The 19,375-nt window shown below is 42.6% G+C and overlaps 1 protein-coding gene across 1 annotated transcript in view; it reads left to right on the forward strand.

The window, feature by feature from the left end:
• Positions 1-19,375, forward strand: part of LOC126458198 (uncharacterized) — a 441,164-nt gene that overhangs the window by 345,787 nt on the left and 76,002 nt on the right. The window lies entirely within an intron of this gene.

Below are 19,375 nucleotides of genomic sequence, written 5' to 3' on the forward strand. Positions count from 1 at the left end.
GAAGCATCCGAAAGACCGAAAGTAACAGTGTATTGGGAGATAAGGGATGGAGAGAACGTTGTGTGTGTGTTCCTGCAGTTACGACGTCGTTAACAAGGAAGTTGTGCTTCCAGGTAGAATGGCACATAAAGAAATATATCAGGAAACGTTAAAACTCTTGCTTGCTTCATCGAATCCGACAACTTTATCCGGATCTCTTTACCTCTCGAGATTTTTTTTTCTTTGATTTTCTTCTGCGCAAAACACCCTGTCTCTTTCACTAACCATATCTGCCATTTTCTCGGCAAAAAGTAAATCTCAACGGAGTATATGTGGTGTCATATCTGTTTAATGTCTTCACGCTAAACCATAACGTAGCTAGTGCATTTCTTAAGCCAGATGATTCGTTTTTAATTATTTATTTCCAAAGGCTGAAGAAAGGGCAATGCGAGGATTACTGTATAGGTACATACAAAATAATAATCAAACAGGATGATATAATCAATTACGACGTACGGTCTAATGTGATATTCTAAGGTAGGAAGTGCTGATGGAATTGTGAACTTTCTACATCTTTTAATAACGTAGTCTACATTTTTTCGTTTTAATAACGACTTAATGAAAATGTTACATGTAAATTTCTTTGTCGTTCAACTCGACTACAACTTAAAATTGAATCAGCACAGTGAAAAAAAAACTAGTAAAGGAACTCACAAGGTTTTTCGCTTCCAGGTATCTCTTCCTACTTTACGTCGGTGTCTTAGTTTGCATAGTTTCACTCCTCCTTGACTTACGTAATTATCTTTTGAAGGAATTCAGCTATCAATAAATGAATCTCCGATTCAAGAAAAGCGTGCAGTATGATTACGTTCTAAAGTAGATCATCGCACATCTTCGGAAGACTACGTCAGAAATCTTGGCGTTCTTGCACTGACTTCCCAGCTCATCGACTTTTGAGTTGTGTTTGTAGTTAGATACGCGAAAACAGTTTCAGTTGGAGTCCTTTTACACAAGCACAACAGGGGACAAAAATAATTTCCATGTGGGTTCGGTATTCAAGGGGAAAGGACTTGGGCAATCTCTCTCCTGAAAAATTAAAAAAATTTACGAAGCGTAAGAACTGAATAGAAAATTACAAACATCTCTCACTAGCCTCTAATTTAAAAGTTTAGCTGATCATCTGCATTCGGAAACGGAAGACTTCTGTTAACTGCGTGGCAGAAAGGAACTCTCCTTGTAAACATGCCTTTAATCTCTCATATACAGATATCTCTTGTTAGGTGATGTGTTAAGATGGGCGTGTGGCTATTGCGCTAAACAACAGAGTTTGTCTGTGTGTTGCCAATGCGCTAAGCACATAGACATTGGAAAATGGGCTTTGTGGACGAAACTGTTCGTGGTTGTCAAAATTAGAACTGCAAATCGTGATCGTGCTTTTGATTCCAAGTAGTAACTAAAACTGCGAATCCTGTACCATCATGCTCCACAAGCAGTTTCATAGAGGTGGTTTGCGGTCCCCAAAACGGTCATAACCCGTAAGCATAGAATGTGTCCCATAATTCTACAACAGACTGACGTCAGTAATGTAGGCATATAACTATGTACATCAGTCCGACGAGCCTTCTTGCATACCGTAAAGACCTGTGCTTTTTTCCATTTATTTGTTACATTTCGTTGTTCGAGAGACCTACAATAAAATACTGTTAGACGGAGAGAAAGTTCTTTCACATATTCTCTGGAGTATCTCACAGGTCTCTCATCCTGTGTAAATTTTTGCTACTATTTAGCGATTTTAATTGATTTTATGTTCCGCGATCACTTATCTCAATGTCTGCCATTTTGGTGTTCGTGCGTTAACTGAAAGGGGGGGGGGGGGGACCATACATTGAAGTGGCAAGTTGTGCGATCCTTCTAACATCGTGTCGGACCTCCTGTTGCCTGGGGTAGCGCAGCGATTCGACGTGGCATGGTCTCAACAAGTCGTTGAAAGTCCCCTACAGAAATATTGTCCCATGCTACCTCTATAGCTGCCCATAATCGCGAAAGTCTTGCCGCTGAAGATACTTGTGCAGGAACTGACCTCTCGAGTATGTACCCTAAATGTTCGATAGGATTCATGTCAAGCGAGCTGGGTGCCCAAGTCATTCAACTGAACTGTCCAGAATATTCTTCTAATCAATCGCGAACGACTGTAGCCCGATGACATGGCACAATGTCATTCACAAAAATTCCTTCGTTGTTTGTGGAACATGAAGTGCATGCATTGCTGCAAATGATCGCCAAGTAGTCAAACATAACCAGTTCCATCCAATGATCGGTTCATTTGATCCAGAGGACACAGTCCATTCCATGTAGACACAGATCACATTATTATAGAACCACCAGTAGCTTGCTCAGTGCCTTGTTAACAACTTCGATCCATGGCTTCTTGGGATTTGCGGTACACTTGAAAACTACGATCAGCTCCTACTAACTGAAGTCGGGAGCAATCTGACGGGCCCAGTCATCTAGGATCTAACCGATATGGTCACGTGCCCATGAGAGGCTCTGCAGGCGTCGGTTGTCTGCTGCCACAGCCCATTAACGCCAAATTTCATCGCGCTGTCCTGATGGGTACGTTCGCCGAACGTGCCACATTGATTTCTGCGGTAATTTCACGTAGTGTTGGTTGCCTGTTAGCAATGAAAACGCTATGCAAATGCCGCTGCTCTCGGTCGTTAAGCGAAGGCCGTCGGCCACTGCGTTTTTCGTTGTGGGAGGTAATGCCCGAAATTTTGTGTTATCGGCACACTCTTGACGCTGTGGATCTCGGAATACTGAATTCCCTAACGATTTCCGAAATGGTACGTCCCCTGCGTCTAGTTCCAATTACCATTCCGCGTCCGCGCTGCTGCTGCGGTCGCAGGTTCGAATCCTGCCTAGGGCAGGTGCGATGGCCTTAGGTTAGTTAGGATTAGGTAGTTCTAAGTCTAGGGGACTGATGACTTCAGATGTTAAGTCCCATAGTGATTAGAGCCATTCGAACCATTTTTTTGAACCATTCCGCGCTCGAAGTCTGGTAATTCCCGTTGTGAGGCCGTAATCACGTCGGAAACCTTTTCATATGAATCACTTGGGCTGAAATGACAGGACCGGCAATGCACTGCCCTTTTATGCCTTGTGTACGCGATACTATCGCCATATATATATATATATATATATATATATATATTGCTGTCCCATGACTTTGTCACCTTAGTTTATTACTCCTCTCTCTCTCTCTCTCTCTCTCTCTCTCTCTCTCTCTCTCTCTCTCTCTCTCCCCCTCCTTCTTCCCTTCCCTTCCCTTCCCTCCTTCTCTCTGCCATATTCCGTTTCTGTGTTACTACAGTCCCTGGGCGACTGACTAGATTAATTCTATCCGCTTACTGACTTCCTGCAGGACTAAAACTACTTAGGAGTTTTAGTCAGTGAGCTCAATCCACTTTAAATTGCACCTGAAGCTGGTTACCAATTCCAGTGACTGACTGTCTGTACCGTAGTCAAACCATACTTTGCTTTTTTTTATTCGTGTTATATTACATTTACTATTAATTTCGTTAGGGAGCTGCTGGTCCAGTCGGCGTACATCGTGGAGCCTTTCCGGTGGTTTGTCCCTTGAGCCCATACTACTTTCACTGTCTCAGAATGGACACTCTTGCGTTCATCATACCAAGAAGTTCCTGTCTTCTTGGGTTTTTCTACTTGATCAGCCGTATACTTGTGAATTTCCTGCCTCAGTATTTCCCTGCTTCTTGTATTACGTTGCATCATTCCTGCTTCCTTTAAGCCTACCTTTACTGCTCCGATCCATTTCATTGTTTTAATTTTTGCTTTTCTAAGAGTTTCGTAGAGTTCCACAACTTTTCTAGTTAATCTGGTTCAACTTTTTTAATAGGCCCATCGAATTCAAGCTTGCGTTTTTCCATGGCCGATTACATATTGGTATATTTATCAATTTCTATATTTCCTCTTAGCGTGGGTGTTCCTTCTTCTATATAATTGCAACCTAAAACTTTCCTGGTTACTTTCCGTTCTCTCTTTTGGATTTCTTCCAGGCCTCTCTTTGTCCTTAAAATCAATATTTCAGCCCCATAAAGACAGATTTGATGACCGTGTTGTACTGTCTCAGATTTGTGTATTTTGAAATGTCTTGTAGGTTTGAAAACTGTACAGCAAGACGGTTTCCGAACGACTCCTGAAAACAAAGTGCGGGAACTGCTTAATTCCAGCTCTGTTGGTCCATTACGGCCAGGGGACGTCCGCTGGTACGTAATTTTCACTGTCAATAAACTTTACCAACAGCCGTACACTTGTATTCTATTCTGAAGGAGCCGGCCGCGGTGGTCTAGCGGTTCTGGCGCTGCAGTCCGGAACCGCGGGACTGCTACGGTCGCAGGTTCGAATCCTGCCTCGGGCATGGGTGTGTGATGTCCTTAGGTTAGTTAGGTTTAAGTAGTTCTAAGTTCTAGGGGACTTACGACCTAAGATGTTGAGTCCCATAGTGCTCAGAGCCATTTGAACCATTTTTTTATTCTGAAGGCAGTCACTTTCGGCAATTCATTTTGCCATCTTCAGGCCTCATACGCTTTTTTCAAGTGGTTCAAATGGCTCTGAGCACTATGGGACTTAACATCTGAGGTCATCAGTCCCCTAGAATTTAGAACTACTTAAACCTAACAAACCTAAGGACATCACATATCCATGCCCGAGGCAGGATTCGAACCTGCGACCGTAGCAGTCGCACGGTTCCGGACTGAAGCGCCTAGAACGCTTTCCTCAAATCAACGAACTTATCGTATAGCGCCATAACACTGGATATCGTGAATTCTACTGCTTTCAGGCTTTCGTATGGAGCAGCTGCACAACTATTGGAATTCACGATATCCAGTGTTATGGCCCTATACGAGAAGTTCTGTTGATTTGAAAAAAGCGAAACGAATTGCCGAAAGTGGTTGCTTTCAGAATAAAACAAAATATCTTAAAGATAAAGGTAAAGTTTATTGACATTGAAATACTCCTTAATTCCTGTTGGCTAATTATGTAGTCAGCCAATCAGAAGAGCATGAACATTCCTACTGCTCACGGTAATTCTTACGTCATCCGTTAAAATTGCATACAGATAGCACTAATACAAGAAATTCTGTATTTACAAATACCAAATTTAATTTTAGTAAAATTAAATATGAGTTATACTAGAAATGAAATACTAATTGACTTAATATCTGATATTTCTTCTGGCTGCTTTTATACAAAAGCATGCACAAAGGACACACGTTACATACGTAACATGATTCCTGGTTGCCCAAGAGTTGTTCCCCCCCTACATTTTACATGGTTTTGAATGGAATAAAACATCTGTACTTATCGCATGTCTTCCATGCACCATCTCTCCACTGCACTCAAACAACAAATCATAGTTAAATAATAATTTTTCAAAATGTTCACTATTGTTTCAGAAATCTGTTGTAGCGGAAGTAAAGAACTTTTGGGAAAATAACTTCTATAAACTGAATGTTTTTATAGTTTCAACTGATATTATAAATGAATACGTTATAAGCTTTAGCTCAATTTTGTAATACCAGGAAAAATATTGCCTAAAGACTTATATCCCCAGCCCGACTGCTACGGTCGCAGGTTCGAATCCTGCCTCGGGCATGGATGTGTGTGATGTCCTTTGGTTAGTTAGGTTTAAGTAGTTCTAAGTTCTAGGGGACTGATGACCACAGTAGTTAAGTCCCATAGTGCTCAGAGCCATTTGAACCATTTATATCCCCAAAAGTAGTGAAGATATTAATAATACAAGTCTGTATATGGAATATGAAAAAGATCGAATAACATTTAGTATTACTCAATTACTCGTAGATTCATACTGTATGTGCGTAACGAAATAGTACACATGCGGTAGGCCAGTTCACGCCATCTCAGCGACAGCTGTGCTGGAGAGAGTAAAAAAAAAAAAAAAAAACCTGCCCTACACTTGGCTACACGGTAAGGCACAGTCTAAGACCCCTCACTTCACCGAAAGCTGTCAAGACTCTGAATAATCTGCTACGTTACACACACACACACACACACACACACACACACACACCTATGGACAGAATATTACATCCAAATAGATTTAAGGTTCAACGGCTAGGCTATATTGTAATGAAACACCTTCTTTAATTGAACAAAACAAAACCATTTAACTATGGATAGCCAACAAAGTTTTTAAATATCATACCGTTTGTCAACAAGCGAACATTTAACGAAACATTACACTTCATTACAGCTTTACATAAAAATTCAACTACCGTGGACTTGATAGCAATACGTCGAAATTGTTTTTTCAGATTTTTACGAAAAGTATATTCTCTACAAAGTTCCCATTTTTTAATTCTTTTCAACGAAAGTAAATCTTCATTTGCTAAAATTAGCTTGCAATGAATTTTTAAAAGTCCTCCACCTTAAAAAATTTTCTATCGTATGCAAACATACAGATTTACATTACTGATTTTTTACGTAGGTGCACTACAGTGGCTGTTCTTTTTTTAGGGCAACTATTTCCTTTCTTTATCTAACATGCTATCACTAAATCGCTACGGTGAGCATTCATGAGAAAATTCTAGAACATTACATCACCTGCAGCATGAAGGGACACTGTGGTCAGTGTCTCTCTTTGTACCAAACACAGTCTTTTCGTTAATTAAATTTTCACAAAAAATTCACCATAGTTGGCGTTCAATATCAAGCTTCTTTAAACCATCTATTTTACAACGAGATATTGTAGAAACCGTTACTTTTCCCATAATTACATTTAATGCATTTTACATAACGCTCTTTACGTGGTGAAGTATAGAGGTAGACATCAAATGCAACATACTTGTGTGACAGCAGTAGCGTTTTGACAGAGATTCGCACCAGGTTAGGGTAGTGGTAGATTAGACCTTCACACACAAACATGTATCGATAATTTCTGTATCCACGAATCAGCCGGTAGTGAATATGCAATTTTACAAAATTTTTTACACATGACAAACACAGCGAATGTGGGTGGGCGACTGATTGGTAGTTGATTCCAAGAGCGGGTCCTCGGGCTAACTATAGCCCGTTTAAAATTACTTGAAACTTGACACCTGTCACTTGGCACTTCGGTGTTGCCACATCAGCCGCCGGCTACCTCTCGGTTATAGGTAACATAGAAACAAGTCGTGTCATTTCACAAATGCTGATGAGTAATGTGGAGCAGTGTTGAAAACGGCAGCCGCGACGTACGTCAGAAATGTGAAATGCTCTTTCGACAGCTTATTTTAAGCGACCAGTGACATAACCACGTCAGGACATCTACATCTACATCCATACTCAGCAAGCCACCTGACGGTGCGTGGCGGAGGGTACCTTGAGTAACTCTATCGGTTCTCCCTTCTATTCCAGTCTCGTATTGTTCGTGGAAAGGAGGATTGTCGGTATGCCTCTGTGTGGGCTCTAATCTCTCTGATTTTATCCTCATGGTCTCTTCGCGAGATATACGTAGGAGGGAGCAATATACTGCTTGACTCTTCGGTGAAGGTATGTTCTCGAAACTTCAACAAAAGCCCGTACCGAGCTACTGAGCGTCTCTCCTGCAGAGTCTTCCACTGGAGTTTATCTATCATCTCCGTAACGCTTTCGCTATTACTAAATGATCCTGTAACGAAGCGCGCTGCTCTCCGTTGGATCTTCTCTATATCTTCTATCAACCCTATCTGGTACGGATCCCACACTGGTGATCAGTATTCAAGCAGTGGGCGAACAAGCGTACTGTAACCTACTTCCTTTGTTTTCGGATTGCATTTCCTTAGGATTATTCCAATGAATCTCAGTCTGGCATCTGCTTTACCGACGATCAACATTATATGATCATTCCATTTTAAATCACTCCTAATGCGTACTCCCAGATAATTTATGGTATTAACTGCTTCCAGTTGCTGACCTGCTATTTTGTAGCTAAATGATAAAGGATCTATCTTTCTGTATATTCGCAGCACATTACACTTGTCTACATTGAGATTCAATTGCCATTCCCTGCTCCATGCGTCAATTCGCTGCAGATCCTCCTGCATTTCAGTACAATTTTCCATTGTTACAACCTCTCGATACACCTCAGCATCATCTGCATAAAGCCTCAGTGAGCTTCCGATGTCATCCACAAGGTCATTTATGTATATTGTGAATAGCAACGGTCCTATGACACTCCCCTGCGGCACACCTGAAATCACTCTTACTTCGGAAGACTTCTCTCCATTGAGAATGACGTGCTGCGTCCTGTTATCTAGGAACTCCTCAATCCAATCACACAATTGGTCTGATAGTCCATATGCTCTTACTTTGTTCACTAAACGACTGTGGGGAACTGTATCGAACGCCTTGCGGAAGTCAAGAAACACGGCATCTACCTGTGAACCCGTGTCTATGGCCCTCTGAGTCTCGTGGACGAATAGCGCGAGCTGGGTTTCACATGACCGTCTTTTTCGAAACCCATGCTGATTCCTGCAGAGTAGATTTCTAGTCTCCAGAAAAGTCATTATACTCGAACACAATACGTGTTCCAAAATTCTACAACTGATCGACGTTAGAGATATAGGTCTATAGTTCTGCACATCTGCTCGACGTCCCTTCTTGAAAACGGGGATGACCTGTGCCCTTTTCCAATCCTTTGGAACGCTACGCTCTTCTAGAGACCTACGGTACACCGCTGCAAGAAGGGGGTCAAGTTCCTTCGCGTACTCTGTGTAAAATTGAACTGGTATCCCATCAGGTCCAGAGGCCTTTCCTCTTTTGAGCGATTTTAATTGTTTCTCTATCCCTCTGTCGTCTATTTCGATATCTACCATTTTGTCATCTGTAGCGTTTTGTAGCCCTGAATTTGAACACACGTCCTGAGCTAACCACGACTTCGTGATGTGTAATGTATCTGAGAAAGAGGTGGTCAGCAGTCTGCAGCAGAACTTAAGTCACGATCGCTATGTTCACGGCTATTAAAGCTAATCTCTAAGAGAAAACTCAAAACAGAAGGTTCATCTCAGCGCTGAAAGCAAACTGTAATTTGTTGCTACCATTCGTTACCTAAAACTGTCCTCTCACTGGCTACCCGATGTCGCCGCGTTATCAGTCGATGAGCAGTCCACGTTGCCAATTGGTTGCAGATTGTATCATCTACAAAGGAATACGAAATAAAAGTACCAGATCCATGACTCAGAATCCAAACACATCAAGGAAGCCCACGCTCTGCGCTCGTTGGCAGCACACCGCGTCTTGCACTCGTTCACCGTAGCGCCCAGGATCACAGCACCAAGTTACGACACCTGCAGATGGGCGTACAAGAGCTCGAAACCAGTCGTGTGTTAAATAAAAGAACGTTACAATCGTAGCGGTATTTTCAACCTTTGGTATAATCCTCAATCGTGGATGTTCCTCCGACAGCATTGTTTGCACTTCAAGAAAGAATGCTGGAGAAGGCATTGAAGTCAGTGGACCAGTTGGAGTGGCAATTTGTCAACGGCGAACGGTTCGGCCGTGACATTGAAAACTCTGATTGGAGGAAACCTGTTCCAGCGGATGAAGTGTCAACTATCAAGTAATTTTAATCAGTGTGCAGTCGCAACGTCATTGGACCAAACACAGGTTGCCATTGTGCGGCACCGAGGACACTAATATAGGCGTGACACGATCGCCGAGGAAAGGCTCACCGCTGCTCCTCGTACCCGCCCTTTATCGCAGCTAATTCCACCCCTCCCCCCCCCCTCGGCACCCCAACAACCACACTGCTATCCTCCTTTGGGGGGGGGGGGGGGGGAGTGTTAACACAGAAAGCCAGTCTCCTTGTGTTGCGGGTCACGCCCCTGCCAGGCGCCTACAGCTACTCCGAAACGCTTCCGCTCGTGCAAACGCAATTACTCTGCCCTTCAGCAGTGGCAAGTGGGGGGGGGGGAGGTGAAGGGAGAGGAGGAAAGAAAGAGAGAGAGAGAGAGAGAGAGAGAGAGAGAGAGAGAGACCTTTCGTTTAAAGGCCGCTACGAGAAAAATCCTCGCTATTCACGAACAGCATGGTTCGCGAGCATTCTCCATTGGCTGAGCGACCGAATGAAGGCCGCTATTTGTACTAGCGGAGCGACGTCTTAAGCATTGCATCCTGTGTTTCAACTAATCTCTGAGAAAGCTGTCGCGAAAACGTGCCCTTCCGAAAAACGTTTAATTACTTTAGACTTTGGCGTTCAACTTGCTCGTTACCCGCCTCGGTGTTCACTATAGTAGTGTTTTCTTTTTCATTCTCGAAATGTAATGGGATGTTAAATTTGTCAACAATACCCAAACAGTACGGTGCACCGTAAGGTGAACGTTGATAACCCGCGGTAATTAGGTGCAAATCTCTCTTGCCCACCACGAACAATACCGCTTCCTCCTTGAATACTTCAGTTGAGTGACTATATGACGACGTGACCTAGCAGTTTGCTGACGTGGAAGGAGAAGCAAGGATAGAGTTTAACATCACGTCACCAACGTCGTCATAAGAAACGAAGTACAGACTCGGAGTAGAGACTGATATAGACGCGAAAATGTTGCACCCATTTTCCTTAGTTCTTTATGAATATCCCTCCTTAAAGGCACGAACACTATCGCTCTACCCGTGAACAGCTGAGTCAACATATGAAGGCGTGACATGGTGGTTTGCTAACGTGGAAGGAAAAGCAAGGTTAGGGCTTAACGTAACGTCAACGACGACTGGTAAAGAAAGAATCCACTGTGTGCTTTCAAAGGGACCAACACGGTACTTACCTTAAGGAACTAAGGGAAACCACGGAAAACACGAATCTGTATGAACGGACAGGGATTTGAACCGCCGCTCTCCCGAATGCGAGTTCAACGTGTAAGCCACTGCAGGAAACCCAGGACGTGTACTTTGTTCTGGAAATGTGCCACTTACGTTGCGCAATGCTCTTAGCGCGGAACGACACTTGGAACTTACTTTCGCAAGACCGAAAGTATAAGGTTTCATGTTACTACTGCATATTTTCGAATTCCATACGAAGCGGGTTCAAAAAATAACGGGAAACTCGTAATTTTGCGTGTATTAGATTCGTGTGGATTTTTCGTTGTCTTGTTGGCAAACGTGTCTGTAAGGTACCTGTACAGTGTTGGGCATATCGGACATTTAGTCTGTTATCAGCTGGCAAAAAGCTTACAAATCTTTTGGTAGTATCGGTGATTATTTTTGTGTAAAAATGGATCCTACAACTTGTATCAAACTTTGATAAGAACCGAATAAAGCGCAAAAATTTCTACGTGTGTCGTAAGCGTACGAAGACCGCCATAAAGACGTTGATGAGCGTCCTTTACACCCCAGCACACCATCAACCAACGACACCATGAAGAAAATGAAAGAAACGATTATGAACCATCGACGAATCACAGTCGGTGGAGTGGCTGATGATTCTGGCATATACGCTGGTTCATACGATATAGTTTTTGGGTGTTTTTGGTATGAAGCGTCTGACAAAATTTGTTACAAAATTCTTGAATTTCGGGCGAAAACAGACGAATTCCAGTTGCCCAGGAGATTCTAGATGGAGACGACGACGACGACGATACAGAACTAATGAAACGCTGTGTTCGAACATGTATTTCCGGGTATAGCGTCAAAACTAAGGTTCAGTCGTTGAAGCGGAGGCGTTCTGGATCACAGCGACCGAAAAATACACAAGTGCTGTCAGATACGTTTATGCTCACTGCGGTCTTATGTTTTAACGCCATATTCCACCACGACTTCTTGTCAGAAATTCGCTTTTTACGTGAAGGAATCCGTAAAATACGCGAAACAGCTCACAGCTTTTGCACAACAATAATGCTTGTTCGTGAATTCTTGGTCATCAAGAATACTGCAGTGATACCCCAGCCTGCATTGTCGCCATTGGTGGCCCCATACGACTTATTGCTGTTACTAGTATTCTTATTGGTGAAGTTTTCTTCTATTTCTACAACCTCAAATTTTTCTGTTGTTCTTTTCATGTATTTGGATTACTGTTTAGGGTTCCTTACCTCAACCGGTAAAACGTAACCCTGTGTCTGTCCGTTCACAACCCTTTTGCACAGAAATGGGTAGTCTTATCAAGTTGAAATTTGTCACAAACTAAGGTCTATGGTCCTTTGGAGCTATAGTAAACGTTAACTTCCAAGCCACTTTCGGTCATTAGTATATACGGTCATTAGTATATACGGTCATTAGTATATACGGTCATTAGTATATACGGTCATTAGTATATACGGTCATTAGTATATACGGTCATTAGTATATACGGTCATTAGTATATACGGTCATTAGTATATACGGTCATTAGTATATACGGTCATTAGTATATACGGTCATTAGTATATACGGTCATTAGTATATACGGTCATTAGTATATACGGTCATTAGTATATACGGTCATTAGTATATACGGTCATTAGTATATACGGTCATTAGTATATACGGTCATTAGTATATACGGTCATTGTATGTCCTATGCTGTCAATGTTAAATTATCGAATTTTGTGACCCATTATCCTGCAAACTTTTTAAGACACCAGCTTATAATTTTCCATAATTACTGAATGCACCTTTCTAGATACACAGAGCTAGAATTATTACTAAAATTGTATTGAGCGGTACATTATCTTTTTTTCAAACACTCAATTTTTTTGACAGAATTTTGTAAATAAATGAACATTAAAACAAAACTTAGGATATTTTAATTATTCTAGTTCCATATGTGTTGAATCTCACACTTCGCATGCTGTGGAAATTTCATGTCTCTACCATCAATACATTTATTGCAAAAAATGTAGTTCAGAGACATTGAGGTTTAAAACTTTATTATACTCTTATATAGACTTACATTTCTGCTTCTTTTACGCACTAGAATTGCCCTGACCCATATTCTATCTTCTTCAGTGTCACGACAGCCCAATGCTTGCCTCCCTCTTTTCTTTCTTGCTTCTTTTGTCATTTGCTGAGCAGCTTACTCTGCCTCACATACACGAAACTCGTCTAGTTCCCGAAGTCCTTTAGCTGTGTTCTGTTCAGATCTTACCCGTAACTTCTCCAGAACATTAAGCCTTTCATAGTTCCCACCATTAAAAGTTATTACAGCATCAGACACTGCTAGCTTTAGTCACAAGGCCAACAAATACATTTTTAGGCACACAGCACCACACAACATTATTTAAGGACTCATTTACATTCTGGGTCTTCCCATGTAAGGCCGGCCGGTGTGGCCGAGCGGTTCTAGGCGCTACAGTCTGGAGCCGCGCGACCGCTACGGCCGCAGGTTCGAATCCTACCTCGGGCATGGATGTGTGTGATGTCCTTAGGTTAGTTTGGTTTAAGTAGTTCTAAGTTATAGGGGACTGATGACCTGTAAACAGTTCTTTAGTAGCTCAGGATCTACCAAATCTCTGTAAATACGTTTGATTGCCTCCATTATTGCCAAAGAAAGAGAATGTTTGTGTAAATTCATGCAGGGTGCCAGAAAATTCAACTTGCTTATATTTACACTAAGTGTTTGGTAGAGGTAGACACAAAGGATGACGTGGCTCTTCATCGGTTGATATTCGCTCCACACAGCTCTTTTTATCTTCTTCTAAATTGTCGCAGTTATCTCTAATAGGCTTCCCATAATATTACTGTAAGTTAGCTTGCTACAGAAATAGGCGACAATCACACTACTTTCAACAAAACTAATATCAGAAACAAAGGACTGATTTGTTTTTTCGTAATGCCAACTTCTGAGACGTAGCAATAGGCACAAAATAAAGCAATTCACAGCCTTCTAGACTGTGTAGTTCCCAAGATATGACTGCTCAACTGTGGCATTATATGCATAGCCGCGAAATTTGATAGTCACATGTTAACATTCAAAATATTATTTGAAGGTCTCACAATTGCCCGATTTTAATGTATTATATACCAAAATGTTCAGAAAAGTCCAAAGTACATCATGGAACAGAAAATTTCAACGAATTTCACGTACAATGTCCCATTAAAGCCACATATTTTGATTCTTGGAAACACATTAAAACTTACAGGATTCGTCCCCTTCATGTTGAATCATGAAATTTGGCAAGAAGCATGGTTTCACGCTACATATAAAGGAATAAAATAAGAAAAATGTTAACTTATAATTGTATCACATTAAAAAATTCGGCATTTGTTATCAGGTGTCAAACTTGAAATTAAAACATTCTCGAAATTCTCTGAATCCATGGGACCGATATTAGACATTCAGATCGGTACCAAACGTATGTCCATAGAGTATCAACCAAATCAATTTAGTTCGTGCAGTTTGCTGTCGTCCAGTAGAATATGCTGAAACGGCAATCAAAAGCAACACCAAGAACTACGGAGCACAGGAAGAGCGTATCTGTGAGTAATTATTTTGTAGATTTCGCGCGGGTGAGTTGGTAGTGTGTGAGGTAGCCGTGTCAAAAGTCCCGCATTCAAACACAACAAATGACAATTTTTTTATCTGTTTACCCGTCAAACTGTTGTATGGAATAACATTGTCCTGACATGTAAAAGGACTTTCCAAAGTTTACAGCAATGTTCTTTTAGCAGTCTGCTTTCCCTTCGTTAGTCGAAAGTAGTAAACGTATAGAGTACATTTGTATGGATAGGTTGGTGTTCTGTCGGACATGGGCGACTTACAAATGTACTCTATAGGTTGGCTACATTCAACTAACGAAGCGAAAGCAGACTGCCAAAATAAGATTGCAACGAACTTTGAAAAGTCCTTCATATCTGACAATGTTCTACCAACACTTCAATGCGCAAACAGTTTATCAGCTGGGTTTGAACGCAAGACCTATGATACGACCACCTCACGCTCTACCTACTCACACAAAATCTACGAAAATGCTACTCACAGATTCGCTATTCCTATGCTTCGTAGTTTTGGTGTTGCGTTTTATTACCGTTTGCGCATGTTCTACTGGACGACAGCACCAGCACGAACTAAATAGGTGTTTTGGTTGACACACTATCGACATAAAACGTTTGGTGCTGATCTCAGTATGTGACATCTGGAGGCTCGGCTGTCACTGCTTGGGTCTAACTCGCACCTGCCCAGATTTTTTAATAGTTGTATATGTTCTCCTTTTTAATATTTTTATTTTAATTTTGAGCGCATCCCTCATTCCATGTCTTCCTTTTATTCTTGAACAATCCCAACGATTTCTCTGCAGCGTTTGCAGTTTTCTCTTAGAATTCACGCCATCCACCGTTCTCAGTTGTTTCAATTTCTCCCGTAATTTTTTCTATTATTGCATTCGTAATATTGGCATTACTGGTGTTCTATCCGATTGTTTTATGGATTTTCTGCTTCATGTTACATAGGGGAAATCGAATATTAACCTTAGAGTCAAATTCCCCTTCTCTGATCACTTTAAAATTCATAATTTATTTAGTACTCCTTTCGCGTATGGCTATGTGAACATTAAATTCTCCTAGATTTCGAATTGGCATTTGAAAGGGATCGACGCTGGAGCACTCTATGCTAAGTTGTTAGAACCATACAGCGACATTGCACCATCAAATGATACAATGGTTTAATGGAGACTCATAAAGAGTGGTCAGACAAGTCTGAATGAATGACAGACCCTCTTTGTCTGAATATCCGATAACCGTAATAGAATCTGAAGCTCTGATGCTCGAAGAACTGGACTGTCACAATCGAGGCGATAGTGTGAAAAGGGAAAATCAGTGACATGCTAGCTTTCAGTATATTCGACAGCATTTTGAAGATTACAAAGGTCCCCGCCCGTTGGTTCCGTGACTGCTCGAACCCATTCAAAAAACCCGTCGAACTGAGACAGTCGCACCAGCCTAATCAAGACAACTTCCTTAAGTACCCCGTCACCCCTCAAGCCTGTTCGGATGTTTGGTTCCGAAACAAAGGAGCAAAGTTAACAGTCGAAAAGTAGATTCACCACCGCCAAGAAAGGCGAAGACCCAACCATCATCGTGCAATTTTATGCGGAGTGATTTTTGGGACTGTCATGATCTCCTACCACTATGCTCCTAAAGAGAAAAGCCGTCACAGTAGCCGGCCCCTGTGACCGAGCGGTTCTAGGAGCTTCAGTCGGGAACCGCGCTGCTGCTACGGTCGCAGGTTCGAATCCTGCCTTGGGCATGGATGTATGTGATGTCCTTACGTTAGTTAGGTTTAAGTAGTTCCAAGTTCTAGGTGACTGATGACCTCAGATGTTAAGTCCCATAGTGCTTAGAGCCATTTGAATCGTCACAGTAGCATACTGCAGAAATTTCTAGATGAGAGTACACGAATCTTTCGAAAGGAGAAGTTTTACTGCAAGACAATCACACTTGCTGTTTCTTTGGGCAGTCAGATTTTGCTTCAACCTCCGTATTCTCTGACATAGCACCCACTGAATCCTTGCTCCTTCCTCAGATGAAGAAGCCATTGCGTGACAGGTATTTCTAGAACGATGACGATCTGATTTTCGAAGTGGATCATGTACAATCTCTCGTTCGAGGAAAGATCCGTATCTAAGGACTGGGAAGTTGTGCAGGTCACACCAATACTCAAGGAAGGAAATAGCAGTAATCCGCTGCATTACAGCCCCATATCGCTAACGTCTAGTTGCGGTAGGTTCAAAATGGTTCAAATGCCTCTGAGCACTATGGGACTTAACATCTGAGGTCATCAGTCCCCTAGACGTAGAACTACTTAAACCTAACTAACCTAAGGACATCACACACATCCATGCCCGAGGCAGGATTCGAACCTGCGACCGTAGCGGTCGCGCGGTTCCAGACTGAAGCGCCTAGAACCGCTCGGCCACACTGGCCGGCGTTGCAGTAGGAATTTGGAACATATATTGTGTTCCAGCATTACGAATTACCTCAAAGGAAATGACTCATTGACAAATAGTCAACACGGGTTCAGAAAATCTTCGCGAAGTAATGTGTGCTATCCACAGGGTATGTCATATTGATTCCTTATTTTTAGATTTCCATAAGGCTTTGGACACCGTTCCTCCAAATTGTCTACATATTGACTCTTCAACGCAGCACCGCTTTGCCCTACGATGGGTACCTTAGCTGTGTGAGACTGAATTTTAGCCGTGCAGGAAAAGTTATGAAGTATCATATGAAGTATCGTATCAGTTGTGCGATTGGATTCGTGATTGTTTACAGGTGATCAAAACCAAATGCAAAATGACTTAGACAAAATGTCAGTATGTTGCGAAAAGTAGCAAGTCACTCTAACTAATCAAAAATTTGAAGTCATCCCCATGAGTGGAAAAGAATCAACTAAATTTCGATTACACGATAAATCACACAAATCTAAAAGCTATGGATTCAGCTAATCAGTTAGGAATTATAATTACGAATAACTTAAATTGGATCGATCAGGTCACGTTATGGGGAAAGCGAACCAGCGACAGCTATTTATTGACAGAAAGAAGAGGCAATAGGTATCTTCCATAGACTGCTCACGCTACGCTTGTCCGTCGTCTTTTCGAGTATTGCTGTGTGGGATCTGCATCAGACAGGATTCACCGACACACTGAAAAAGTTCATGGAAGGACAGCTCGCTTTGTATTATCACGAAACAGGGGGGTGAGAGTGGCACAGGTATGACACACTATTTGCCGTGGCAATTATTAAAACAAAGGCGATTTTCGTTATGGCAGAATTCTCTCACTACATTTCAATCACCAACTTTCTCCTCCGAATGCGAAAATATTTTGTTGGCGCCCACCTACACAGGGAGAAATGATAACCATAATAATATAAGAGAAACCAGAGATTCAAGTATTCGTTTTTCCTGCGGGCTGTTTGAGAACAGAATGTTAGAGAAATGGGTTGAAGGTGGCTCGATGGATCCTCTGCCAGGCACTTACTTGTCAGTTAGAGGGTAACCGTGTAGATGTAGATACAGATGAAACTTTCTCTGCACGGCTAAAATTCAGTCTCATACAGCTAAGGTAGCCATCGAAGGGAAAACCGGTGCTGCAATGAAGAGTGAATATATAGACAATAACTGACCCTGCCACCAAATTTCGTGGCGACAGCCTTTTTTTTCTAGTTGCTAGTTTAAACTTTATCTGTTCGTGACATAGTTTTGGTTAGACCGTCAGTGAGAGAGCAACTCCAGTTCCTCCTGCTCATAAGGCGAGTACACCGTTCGTTTGTTACATATTTTTCCGAACTTCAAACAGGAGCAACTTCATTAATGGATAGGAACTGTGAGTGCTGTTTACACATGCTAGCTGAGTTAGTGAGCCTTTGCTCACAGCTCCAGGCTGCTTTGGCTTCAGTCGCACAGCTTGAGGCTGCTGCCAAGGGGCACTGTGTGTGTGTGTGTGTGTGTGTGTGTGTGTGTGTGTGTGTGTGTGTGTGTGTTGGGGGGGGGGGGGGGGCGGGAGGTGGACGCGGGGATGCGAGGGACGTCGAGATGTCCAACGTGTCCCCCGTTCGGTCCATTGCTGTGGCCACGCAGCGAACCACACTGAGGTTGAACCTCTCACCCACGGTCGAATGGGAGATCATTCCAAAGTCTGGCAGGCAGCGAAAGACTTTCCAAGAGGCCGATCGTAGGGCCTCCCCGGTTCGTTTGACGAACAGGTTTCGGGTGTTATCTGTGGCTGTCGAAGTCTCTGAGCCGGATGCAGTCGTCCACCCTGTTCCAGAGGAAACTTCTTGGCCCGCAAGGTTTGGGCATTCGCAGAAGGTGGGTATGCTGGAAGTTGGGAGCTCCAACGTTAGGCGCGTAATGGGGCCCTTTAGGAACATGACTGCCAAGGAGATAAAGAAAGCCAATGTGCACTTCCTGTGCATACCAGGGGGGGGTGAGTCATTCCGGATGTGGAAAGGGTGCTTCCGGGTGCCGTGAAGAGAAGAGTACAGCGTGCAGCCAACTGCAGGTGGTGGCTCACGTCGGTACCAATGACGTGTGTCGCTTTGGATCGGAAGAGATTGGTTTCAGGCGGCTAGTGGAATGGTAAAGACTGCCAGTCTTGCTTGTGAGATTAAGGCGGAGCTCACCATCTGCAGCATCGTTGCAGAACCGACTGTCGTCCTTTGGTGCAGAGCCGAGTGGAGGGTCTGAATCAGAGGCTGTGTAGAAGGGACTGGGCAGTCTTTTTCAGATTAGAGGGTCTCAGAAAACCACAGAAAGGACGTCCGTCTAAAAGGGGGCAGGTAAAACATAATAAGGTAGTTATAGCGGCAATAGGTATTGCAGTAGTAATTTGTCGTAGCTGTGTTGGGAAAGAACCAGAGCTCCAAGCCCTAATAAAAAGCACTGATGCTGAAATAGTTATAGGTACAGAAAGCTTGCCAAAGCCGGAAATAA

Source organism: Schistocerca serialis, chromosome 2, assembly GCF_023864345.2.
Source record: "Schistocerca serialis cubense isolate TAMUIC-IGC-003099 chromosome 2, iqSchSeri2.2, whole genome shotgun sequence".
Classification (NCBI taxonomy): Eukaryota; Metazoa; Arthropoda; class Insecta; order Orthoptera; family Acrididae; genus Schistocerca; species Schistocerca serialis.